The sequence below is a fragment of the Eurosta solidaginis genome, chromosome 1 (genome assembly GCF_040869045.1).
Source record: "Eurosta solidaginis isolate ZX-2024a chromosome 1, ASM4086904v1, whole genome shotgun sequence".
Lineage (NCBI taxonomy): Eukaryota > Metazoa > Arthropoda > Insecta > Diptera > Tephritidae > Eurosta > Eurosta solidaginis.
In genome coordinates, this window is record NC_090319.1 from 288,263,998 (window position 1) to 288,274,764 (window position 10,767).

Below are 10,767 nucleotides of genomic sequence, written 5' to 3' on the forward strand. Positions count from 1 at the left end.
GGTTAGCGCAGCATGCCTAAAGCGTACTGATGATGAAGGCTTAGCACACTTCGAAATGGATCTATCTGCGCAGCTATGGCAGGTTGTCTGAAAAATTTTCTACTTACTATTCCAAAAACAAAATACAATTTTTCAAATGTAGAAAAATAAAAAAATAATAATTATCATTAGAAAAAAATTCAAGGTCTGGACAACGAGAACGACAAAGAAATAGCCCGAACCAAATTAAGCAACAAAATACTTCAATTTAAGAGACACATAAACACAATTCGGCCGAGAAATTTATAACAGAAACATACAACAAAACTAAAGCATTTTTAAAACTACACGAAGAAGACGTGATTGTGACAGACGCGGACAAAGGAAACAGAACCGTCGTCTTATACAAAAGAGACTATGATGAAAAGGTTGAACAGTTACTAGACGACAAGAACACGTATAAAGTGATTAGAGCCGACCCAACAAATACACTACAAAGAAGAAACAACAATATCGTGGACGAGCTTTACAAAGGAAAACACATAACTCTAAAAGAGAAGTACCAACTTACTAGCTCAGCGGCAACCGCCCCTAGACTGTATGGGCTACCAAAAACTCATAAGCCAGACTTCCCCTTACGTCCCATTGCGTGCTCAGTAAGCGTCCCGTGCTACCAATTAGCCAAGCACGTAGGAAAAATTCTAAAAACATTAATTTCAGAAGATTACAACATAAAAAACGTATTTGAGTTAAAAGAAAGAACAAAAGATATGAATATAAGCGAAGAAGATGTTTAGTATCTTTTGATGTTGTCTCACTTTTTACAAACATACCGACTGCCCTTGCCATTAAGATTATAATGAAAAAATGGGATAAAATCCAGCATCACACAAGCATACCTAGGAGCAAATTTCAAAATATTTTAGAATTTTGCTTAAAAGATAATAATTATTTTATATGCAATAACAAAGTATATTCACAATCCTTCGGAATGCCTATGGGTAACCCCCTTTCCCCCACGATCGCAGACTTTATAATGGATGATCTTTTAAATAATACATACTCGGAGCTCAGCAAACATCACAACGGCATTACATTCTTGGTGAAGTATGTGGACGATATACTTGCCATTATCAAAAGAAACGACGCAACTTCAACACACTAAACCAATACCACAGCAGACTTCAATTCACTATGGAAATGGAAGAAAACGACAGCATTCCTTTCCTAGATGCACGCATACATAAAGTTAATAAAGGCCTCATATTTGATTGGTACTCCAAACCATCAGCTTCTGGGCGCCTAATCAATTTCCTATCAGCGCAACCACGAAAATACAAAATTAATACTGCCAAAAATTTTATAAACAAAGTTTTGACAATAAGCCATAGCCAATTTCATGACGCTAATATACAGAAAATAAGAATGACGCTGAAAAGAAATAATTACCCAAACCACCTCATATCGGACCTAATACAATACAAATTACATGAAATGCAACAGACCTCAAATCAATCACCAACAACTACCAATAAAGAAACAAAGCAATACCATAGTGTCACTCACATTCCCAGGCTAACAGAAAATCTAGCACAAGACATAATTAAACAGCAAAATATCACAATAGCCTACCGATCTAACTACACGTTATCGAGATGCTTCACAAAAACAAAAACCCCACTCAACATAGAACAACAAAACAACGTGGTTTATAAAATAGAATGCAAAGGAAGCAACGATGAAAATTTACATAGGCACAACTAAGCGCGCATTGGGCACGCGAATAGCCAAACATGAAGCTGATATTAGGAAGCAAAAACAAAACACAGCTCTCTCGCAACACGCAACAACACACAAGCATATGATTGATTTTGCAAACACGAAAATTATCGACAAGGAAGCCAAAGAAAAAACACGATACACATTAGAGAGCTTACGGATTTTGCAAAACAGAGATAAAACGATGAATAAGAAAGAGGACACAGACGGTATCGCGGCTAGCTACCTATTATGCTTATGAGCTTTAATATTACTTAGTTAGTTTTAGTATGACAAGTGTACCACATTAGATAGTATCGTTTTTAATTGTAAAAATCAGTTTTTTAGTTTAATGACAACAATCAATGTCTAAATTCGTATTTTAGTTTCAATGTTTAAATACCAATTTAAGTGAATGTTTTCAATTTATTGGTGTATGAAACTATGTTCTTCTAGGGATTATTTTAAATCATTAACTGTTGTTGTTTGGTATGTTTTATTGTTAAAAATATAGATCCGCCCCTGAATATGCCAAGGAAAGTTGGCGAAACGTTGGGCCGTAAGGTGAAATAACTCGTTTTATTTGCACTCAACCCATTTAGATCGAACGAGCTTAAAAATACACAAAAAACAATAATTATCATTAGAAAAAAATTATTGTTCTGGCCTTGAGCTCGAATCGAACCTTGAACCGAAAATATATGTTAATAAATTTATTTGGGATATAACAATCTTTGGTTAGACAACTAATCATGATGATGAATGACAACTTAGAGCATCGGTCCAGTTGGAAGTGAAGCTATCAACCATCAACCTAAGTAGTATTACTCATACATATTGTTTGAGCATATTTTTTTGTCATAAAACAATACGCACTCCCCAGGTATTCATCGGAAACACTTATACACACGATAATTTGTAGGTGGGTATGTACATACATATGTACCCATATGCCTAGATAAGCGCTCACGATATACCGGTACATCCTCCAATGTACTTGTATGTACAAAACAATCAGTGCATAGCCATAACGTAATCCAAAATAGTGGATATATTAATTTTGTATACAAAACAAAATTGGCTTGACTTAAAGATGAACCATAGAGGATCGTTATTATTTTATAAAATGAGTGTAGCAAAGCACGTGTATATACTTACCGGAGAATATGTTTATATACCATGTTATATACCATGTTATATACCATTCGCCCTATATGTTGCATGTATATATTTGCCTCGATAAGCGGTTACTATTTAATATTGCATCCTAAAATTTACTTGTATGTAGAAATTATTCCGTGCATGCAACAAACGAAAATTTTTCTTTCAACAGAGCGGAAAAATGATAAAAAAATTAAAAAAAATCGAAAAAATCAAAACTAATCAAGAGTAATCAAAAAGGTCTTTTTTCATTATTTTTGATTATTTTTGATTTTTTTTGATTTTTTTCAATAATCGTAAAAAATCATAATTTTTTTTGATCATTTTTGTAATTAATTGAAAAGTAATCATTAAAAATAGAAAATAATGGCAAGTAATAATTAAATGGCGTTTAAAGAAAATAATCAATGGAACTGTGTCTTCTTTCTTTATTTGTCAAATACTATTCAATCTATAACCAGCCAAAGGTTATCATCATACTGCTGTCTTTTAATATTTATTAATTACTTTTCTTTAGTTTTAAGATTTACATTAACATACATAAATATTTCACTATTGTCCGTTATATTTAATTTAATTTGATTAATCTAATTTATTATTATTATAAATGTTCAATTTTTATAGCTCATGCTATTCATGACTAGCACTGTTAAATAATTTGTCAAAATTGTTGTGCTAAGAACAAATTTTCAAATAAATACATACATACATACATACGTACATACATACATACATACATACGGCTAATCATTACCATTTGTAATCATTATTTAACAGGTCTGGTTCATAGTTTTTTTTCTCTTGCAGTTGAATATTTTTTAGAAATGTAAGTAGTTATAAAAATAAATGTAAATTTACATATATTTTCATTCTTAATAAGGGAAAGCATAAAAATTCAACGCAAAACATTATTTTGATTCAATTTATGGAGAAACATCCAAATATTGCGAAGGGCTTCACGAAGCACATCATCTAAAATCGTTGACACTGTGCTTCTACCTACACTTATGCTATAGTCCTTGCCAACTGATCTTTGATAGAATCCTTCAGATAAAAATCGTAACGTAGTTGCTAGTTGGAGCACTGGCAGAACTCTCGAGCGAGTTAAGGGCCAATTAACGGTGACTTATAACCATAACCAGATAAAACAGCTGATCGAACCTACCTTATGGAAATCAATGTAATCGATTAATGGTGCCATACCATAACGCTAACGCCATAACCATACCATAGCCAACCAATTGGTTTTTGGTTTCTCGCCATATCCATAAACTAAAAATATTTGAGTTGGTGAATTTAATACATTTTTGTAGATTTTAATCATTGTTTTGGATACGTTATGACTAAGAAACTTATTTTATGTGGAATATGTTTGTAATTATTTGCGTTTTCTTCATTTTTATGAAATTTTCACGATTTTTAGGTTAAGGCACAATTAATCGATCAAATTGGAGATGATTATGGATATGGGTATGGTTACGACTATGGCGTTAGGGTTAAGGAAGTTTAATTGGCCCTTTAAGCGTCCTTCAATGGTGTCCAATACCATTCGGAAAGCCTCTGTTTCTGCGATAGTATGCAATGAAACTGCAAATAAACTATAAATATTTAGAAACCCACATTAAGAAATATTTTTAATTACGCTGTCTGTGGCAACTCAAATGGATTGTTGCTGTCTAAGCTTTGGGCAATTGAGGGCGAGCAGTTTAATAAGAGTTATAAATGAGTAATTGTATGTGCTTGTAAGCGTATGAGTCGTGGCACAGTGGCTGACGTACCCGACCAAACGCCCGGGGTTGCGGGTTCAACTCCCACCAAGCATTCCTTTTTTTTTAATTTATAAATTATTATTATTAATGGACTGTATTGAGTTTATGGGGTTTTTGATTTAATGTATTCCATTTATTGAGTTGGGTAGTTTTAGTGTTATTGGTGTATTTAAGTCATGGGAGGATGCATAGCATCAGTACACCTTTATTTATTTATTTGTGTTTATTTTAAGGGATTCAGTTTATTAAGTTGGGTAGTTTTAGTGTTATTGGTGTGTTTAAGTCATGGGAGGATGCATAGCATCAGTACACCTTTTATTTATTTAATTTGGGGGCGAGCACTGGGGGCTCTGAGGCTTCGCTCTACTGAGCCACCTCATCCTCTATTTGAAGAACCTTTTAAAATGTGATATGGAGGCGAGCACGGGACGGCTCTGAGGTATTGGCACCCCATTTTCTACAAGAAAAACCTCTATTTATTTAATTTGGGGCGAGCGTTGGGCACTCTGAGGTTTCGCTCTAATGAGCCACCTCATCTATTTGAAGAACCCCTTCAAAGTGTGATATGGAGGCGAGCACTGGGCTCTGATGTATTAGCACACCATCCGAAGAACCTCTATTTATTTATTTAATTTGGGGCGAGCGTTGGGCACTCTGAGGTTTCGCTCTAATGAGCCACCTCATCTTCTATTTGAAGAACCCTTTAAAATGTGATATGGAGGCGAGCACGGGACGGCTCTGAGGTATTGGCACCCCATTTTCTACAAGAAAAACCTCTATTTAATTTGGGGCGATCGTTGGGCACTCTGAGGTTTCGCTCTAATGAGCCACCTCATCTTCTATTTGAAGAACCCCTTCAAAGTGTGATATGGAGGCGAGCACTGGGCTCTGATGTATTAGCACACCATCCGAAGAACCTCGCTTTTAATTAAAAAACTCAAACTATGTCTTTAGAATATTTCACTAACCAGTTGAGAATTACAAGCACACTCAATGGCTACTGAAACAAACGAACGAAAAATGTTCATAGTTTAAGTCGCTTAAACAGTTGCGAACTCTCAAAATTTTCCTTTTGACCTTCTCGCAACTTTCCTCTTCCAATAACATAAATGCTACAACTGCTGATGCCATTTTGATCTCTGTTTAGATGCACAAAACAATTTGATGAAATTTTGCCAAAAAAATTAACATCAAAATTGCCGGCGCACCGATAACACTGCAAAACAACTGATTCGAACATCGCTTTTATTTACATTCGAAAAGAGCAAAACCAATACGGTTTTATGACACCAGTTTAAATCAATATTGGTGTGCATGATACAAAAAATGGAGGTTGTTCCATTTAGTGTGACGTTAGCCACTTGGCTTTTGCGGGGACAATGACAATTTCACCAAAAACAAGCTACCAGATTGAACAATGTTACGAATTTTTATAATTTTGATGGATTTCATATTAACGAATACGACTAAACTACTTTCATAGTTATTTTAAATAAAAAAGAAAAAAATAAGCTGGAAATATTTTAATACGAAATATCAGCCTAGAAAAGAAGGTTTTTAATAAGTTTTTCAAGCTCCCGAAAATTGCTTTGATGGAGGAAACATGGCTCGAAGTATACAAAGCAACAAGGGAATATAGCCTTCTTAAGTGTCCGTACGTTTGCCAAGAACATGTTGACAAAACATACACGTTTGTCAGTTGATTGCCCAAAGGAGGTCCTTACAAACCGAAATCGAAATTTCTAAAGAGTTTATCATACTTAAACGCAATTTACATGAAATTGAATGGTGATAAATTGGCTACAAGTCCACATGCCCTGTAGCTCTGCAGGTTAACCACTAGTTATGAGAACTCTTTTGCCCGTTGTACCAGAGGTAACCTTGGGGCAAGCCCCGCCTATACAAATTCTGTGCCCTTTTAGCATTGACATGGATGTGGCGTCCCACAAACGTAACAAATTAAACACCTACCACTCACTGCAGACTTTGGAGGTACACTTTTTCTCAACATGCCTTGTGAAATATCCACTGTAGAGGCATGATAATAGGCCCTGCTAGAACAACAGGATTTTTCGAGTATTTTTTCTGTCTAGGGGTCAAGTTGCCATAAAGATATGAGTCATTAACCAATGTATGAATAAATATCCACTATTTTTCAATAAAATTGATTGTTTTACTGATTATCAATAGATATGCATGCACATAAATCGTGCTAAACCATATTATAATTGTCTCAAATGACCATTGCGTTATCATCCTAAAGGAAATTTCCATCCGGAAAAACCACAATTTCGTTTTAAACGCTTCTGGCAAAACAACAAACATTATGAAACTTCAAAAATCCCCAAATACGTCAAAAAATTTTGAGTGGAACTACCTTCGTTTTTGTATCATGATTGGTTTTTAATACCGACAAAACGCAAAACCGACTTGATTCCTTGACAGCCCTAATTATACTCGAGAGTGCTTTGCACTCAGAGTATATTAACTTTGATTGGATAACGGTTGGTTGTACATGTATAAAGGAATCGAGATAGATATAGACTTCCATATATCAAAATCATCAGTATCGAAAACAAATCTGATTGAGCCACGTCCTTCCGTCTGTCCGTTAACACGATAACTTGAGTAAATATTGAGATATCTTCACCAAATTTGGTACACGAGCTTATCTGGACCCAGAATAGATTGGTATTGAAAATGAGTGAAATCGGATGATAACCACGCCCACTCTTTATATATATAACATTTTGGAAAACACAAAAAAACTGATTATTTAGTAAATAATACACCGAGAATGTTGAAATTTGACGTGTGGACTGATATTGAGACTCTTGATAAAAATTCAAAAAAAAAAAAAGTTTTAAATGGGCGTGGCACCGCCCAGTTGTGATAAAATCAATTTTACAAATATTATTAATCATAAATCAAAAATCGTGAAACCTCTTAACAAAATTCGGCAGAGGTTGCATTTACTATAAGGAATGCTTTGAAGAAAAATTAAGAAATCGGTTTAGGACCACGCCCACTTTTATATAAACGATTTTTAAAAGGGTCGTGGACGAATAAAATAAGCTATATCTTTGCAAAAAACAGCTTTATATCAATGGTATTTCATTTCCCAAGAGTATTTATGACAATAATTAGGAAAAACTTCAAATTTAAAAAAATGGGCGTGACACGCCCCTTTTATGACTAAGCAATTTTCTATGTTTCGGGAGCCATAACTCGAAGAAAAATTAACGGATCGTAATAAAATTTGGTAAACAAATTTTCTCTATAGCAGGAAATATTTCTAGAAAAAATGGACGAGATCCGTTAAAGACCACGCCCACTTTTATATAAAAGATTTTTAAAAGGGTCGTAGACGAAAATAATAAGCTACATCTTAGCGAAAAAAAGCTTTGTATCAATAGAATTTTACTTTCTAAATTGAATTGTAACATTAAATTGGAAAACACTAAAATTTTTTAAAATGGGCAATATTTCTAGTGAAAATGGACGGGATCGGTTAAAGACCACGGCAACTTAGATATAAGACAAGTTTAAAGGGGTCGTAGATTAGAATAATAAGCTATAACTTAGCAAAAAATAGTTTTGAATCAATGATTTGCACTTATCAAGTTTTATTGTAAGAGGAAATGGGGAGAAATTTTATTTAAACGGGTGGTGCAACGTGTTATGTAGAAAAGTAATTTATCTGATATGAAATGTACAATTGAACTTAGACACCTTTACTTGTTTTTGTATGACGTCTGTTATTATAAAAATTATGTATAACGAATATCATTTATTTTGTATTTCAGCAAAGAATTTGGCAGCACAACCACAGCACAGTACAATATTTTGCCACCAAAAAAAAAAAAAAAGAAAAAAAAGGATGATTGCAGTTAAATTATATGAACAGTTCATACACGAGATCCATGATTTGAATACTTCTAGCTACCACTACAAGAAAGAGCATGCAACCAAATATAATTTTAAAAAATACAGGAGACGGCTGTATTGCTACACACCATTCCAAAAAAAAAAAAAAAAAAAATTGTATGCTATAGCATATGATGTCAAGTCTCCGTGCTAAGGACATGGTCTTACCATTCACATATAAGTCAGTGTGTGTATGAAGTTTGCGGCAAGCAAAAATAAAAATCTGAACATGGGGCGTATAAGCGCCTTGAACTTTTTTTTTTATAAACAAATGCAGAATACAAGCAGGAAGGTCTCCAAAAATTCAAAAATGCAATTTAACATACTTGCAATTTCAACTTAACAACAACTATCCAGCAATCAATAGTCTATTAGTAATTAATTTTCATTATTAGTACATACATTCATATTTACTTTACTATATCTACATACTATAATATAATTACACTTAAACTTATGTTATTGGTAATTTTTCTATGAGCTTAAGTAATAGTTTTGGTATAATATCTGTTTGTCTACAGTTTATAATTACACACAAATCATACATCGATATCCTAATTTTTCAAGGAGTTTGTTCATATTTTCGTTTTATTTTACGTACAATAAGCCCATGTACGCATATATACGTGACCCGGCCTATGAAAAGGTGGCTTTTGACTGTTAACAACTGTTTCTAGCAATTTCTTTTTTGAGTCATAAGCCACCTTTTCATAGGCCGGGTCACATATGTATAAACCCGTATTAGGTATGTACGTATTTATTTGTCAATTCACTTTCATCAATATATAAACATTCAAAATATTGTCGCTCAATACGCAATAAAATGTCATATAAAATATTTATTATTGACAGTCTACTTTATTTTTATTTTTGCTAGTATATCGTAATGTATACGTTATGTAGCAATTTTCTTTATACTTACATACTATGTATTAATTAAAACCAACATAATAATAAGCGCATAACTGCAAATTCAAAATAACAAAAAAAAAAAAAAAACGGAAATAATAAATTTAAATTAGCCACCAGGTAATATGCTTGAACCAACAAATTGTGTATAACAGAAAGAATGAAAACGAGAGCGAGCGAAGGAGTATTATAATAAGCCTAGTGAGAAATTATAAAAACTTCATAAAACTAAAGACATAAGGAAATATGAGATCAGCAGAACCAGTAATGAAACAAGCAGCAACAGCAAAAACTAAAATAAGAAACTTTCAACAACACAACTAAAACCAATCCACCAAATTATTAGACAACACTTACAGATTTCAACTAAAAATATGTATGTAGTATGTACATATATATGACTGCATACACCATATACATGCCTACATATATATTTGTTCTCTTAGTATATAATATAAAAAAATATATATATACATATATATATAATGCAGACATATTAACAACGGAAACATACAGAATTTATATTTTATTAAATATATAAAAAGGGAATAATAATAAAAGAAAGAGACGATAAGAAAATTATGGTTTGCAGTGGAGCGACAGTCATCAAGTAAATTAAAAAAAAAATCTTTAAAAGGCAGTAAATTGTATATGCCACAAAAAACTAGTTTTTAATAAACAATGATACATTGCAAATTGCAAAGAAATTAAACTTAAAAATAAATACAAAAACAATTTAAAACATAAAAAAGTTTTTATGTTTTTTAATAATCGGGGATTGCCCATATTGCTTTTTTTTTTTTTTTTTTAAATGTATGAAAACATTTATTTGAAGCAATTTTTTAATTTTATAATTTATTTAATAATTTGGGAAAAATTTAAACAACGTGACATCAGGACGGACAAGGCGACAGCTGTTTCGATTATACCTTGTAAATCTCTTCAAAGCCTTTTCTCCCGGGAGTGGGAGTCGAACTCGCACCCCTACGATAGTTGAAATGGTTGTAAACGCATTCAGCTACGTCATGCCTGTTATGAAGTCTTTCCCAATTGCCTTCTTTATGCATATTTTAATCTTTTACACATTGCATACTTCGTATGCAATTATGTGTTAAAGCTATGCTTGGTACGGCGGTTTTCAAAGAAACTTTGGTTTTTGTTGCTGTTTTCGTTCTATTTATAGAACTACAACGAATTAACCAATTTTGTCTGTTTACAAGGTATAATCGAAACAGCTGTCGCCTTGTCCGTCCTGATGTCACGT

At 33.0% G+C, this 10,767-nt stretch overlaps 1 protein-coding gene across 2 annotated transcripts in view; it reads left to right on the forward strand.

Annotated features, from left to right (window-relative positions):
* sqd (RNA-binding protein squid) overlaps positions 1–10,254 on the forward strand; it is a 53,976-nt gene extending 43,722 nt beyond the window's left edge. For both annotated transcript variants that reach the window (XM_067761088.1, XM_067761089.1), the window contains one exon: positions 8,474–10,254. The gene's annotated coding sequence lies outside the window, so the exon portion shown is untranslated. The remainder of the gene's footprint in view (positions 1–8,473) is intronic.
* The last annotated feature ends 513 nt before the right edge of the window (positions 10,255–10,767 follow it).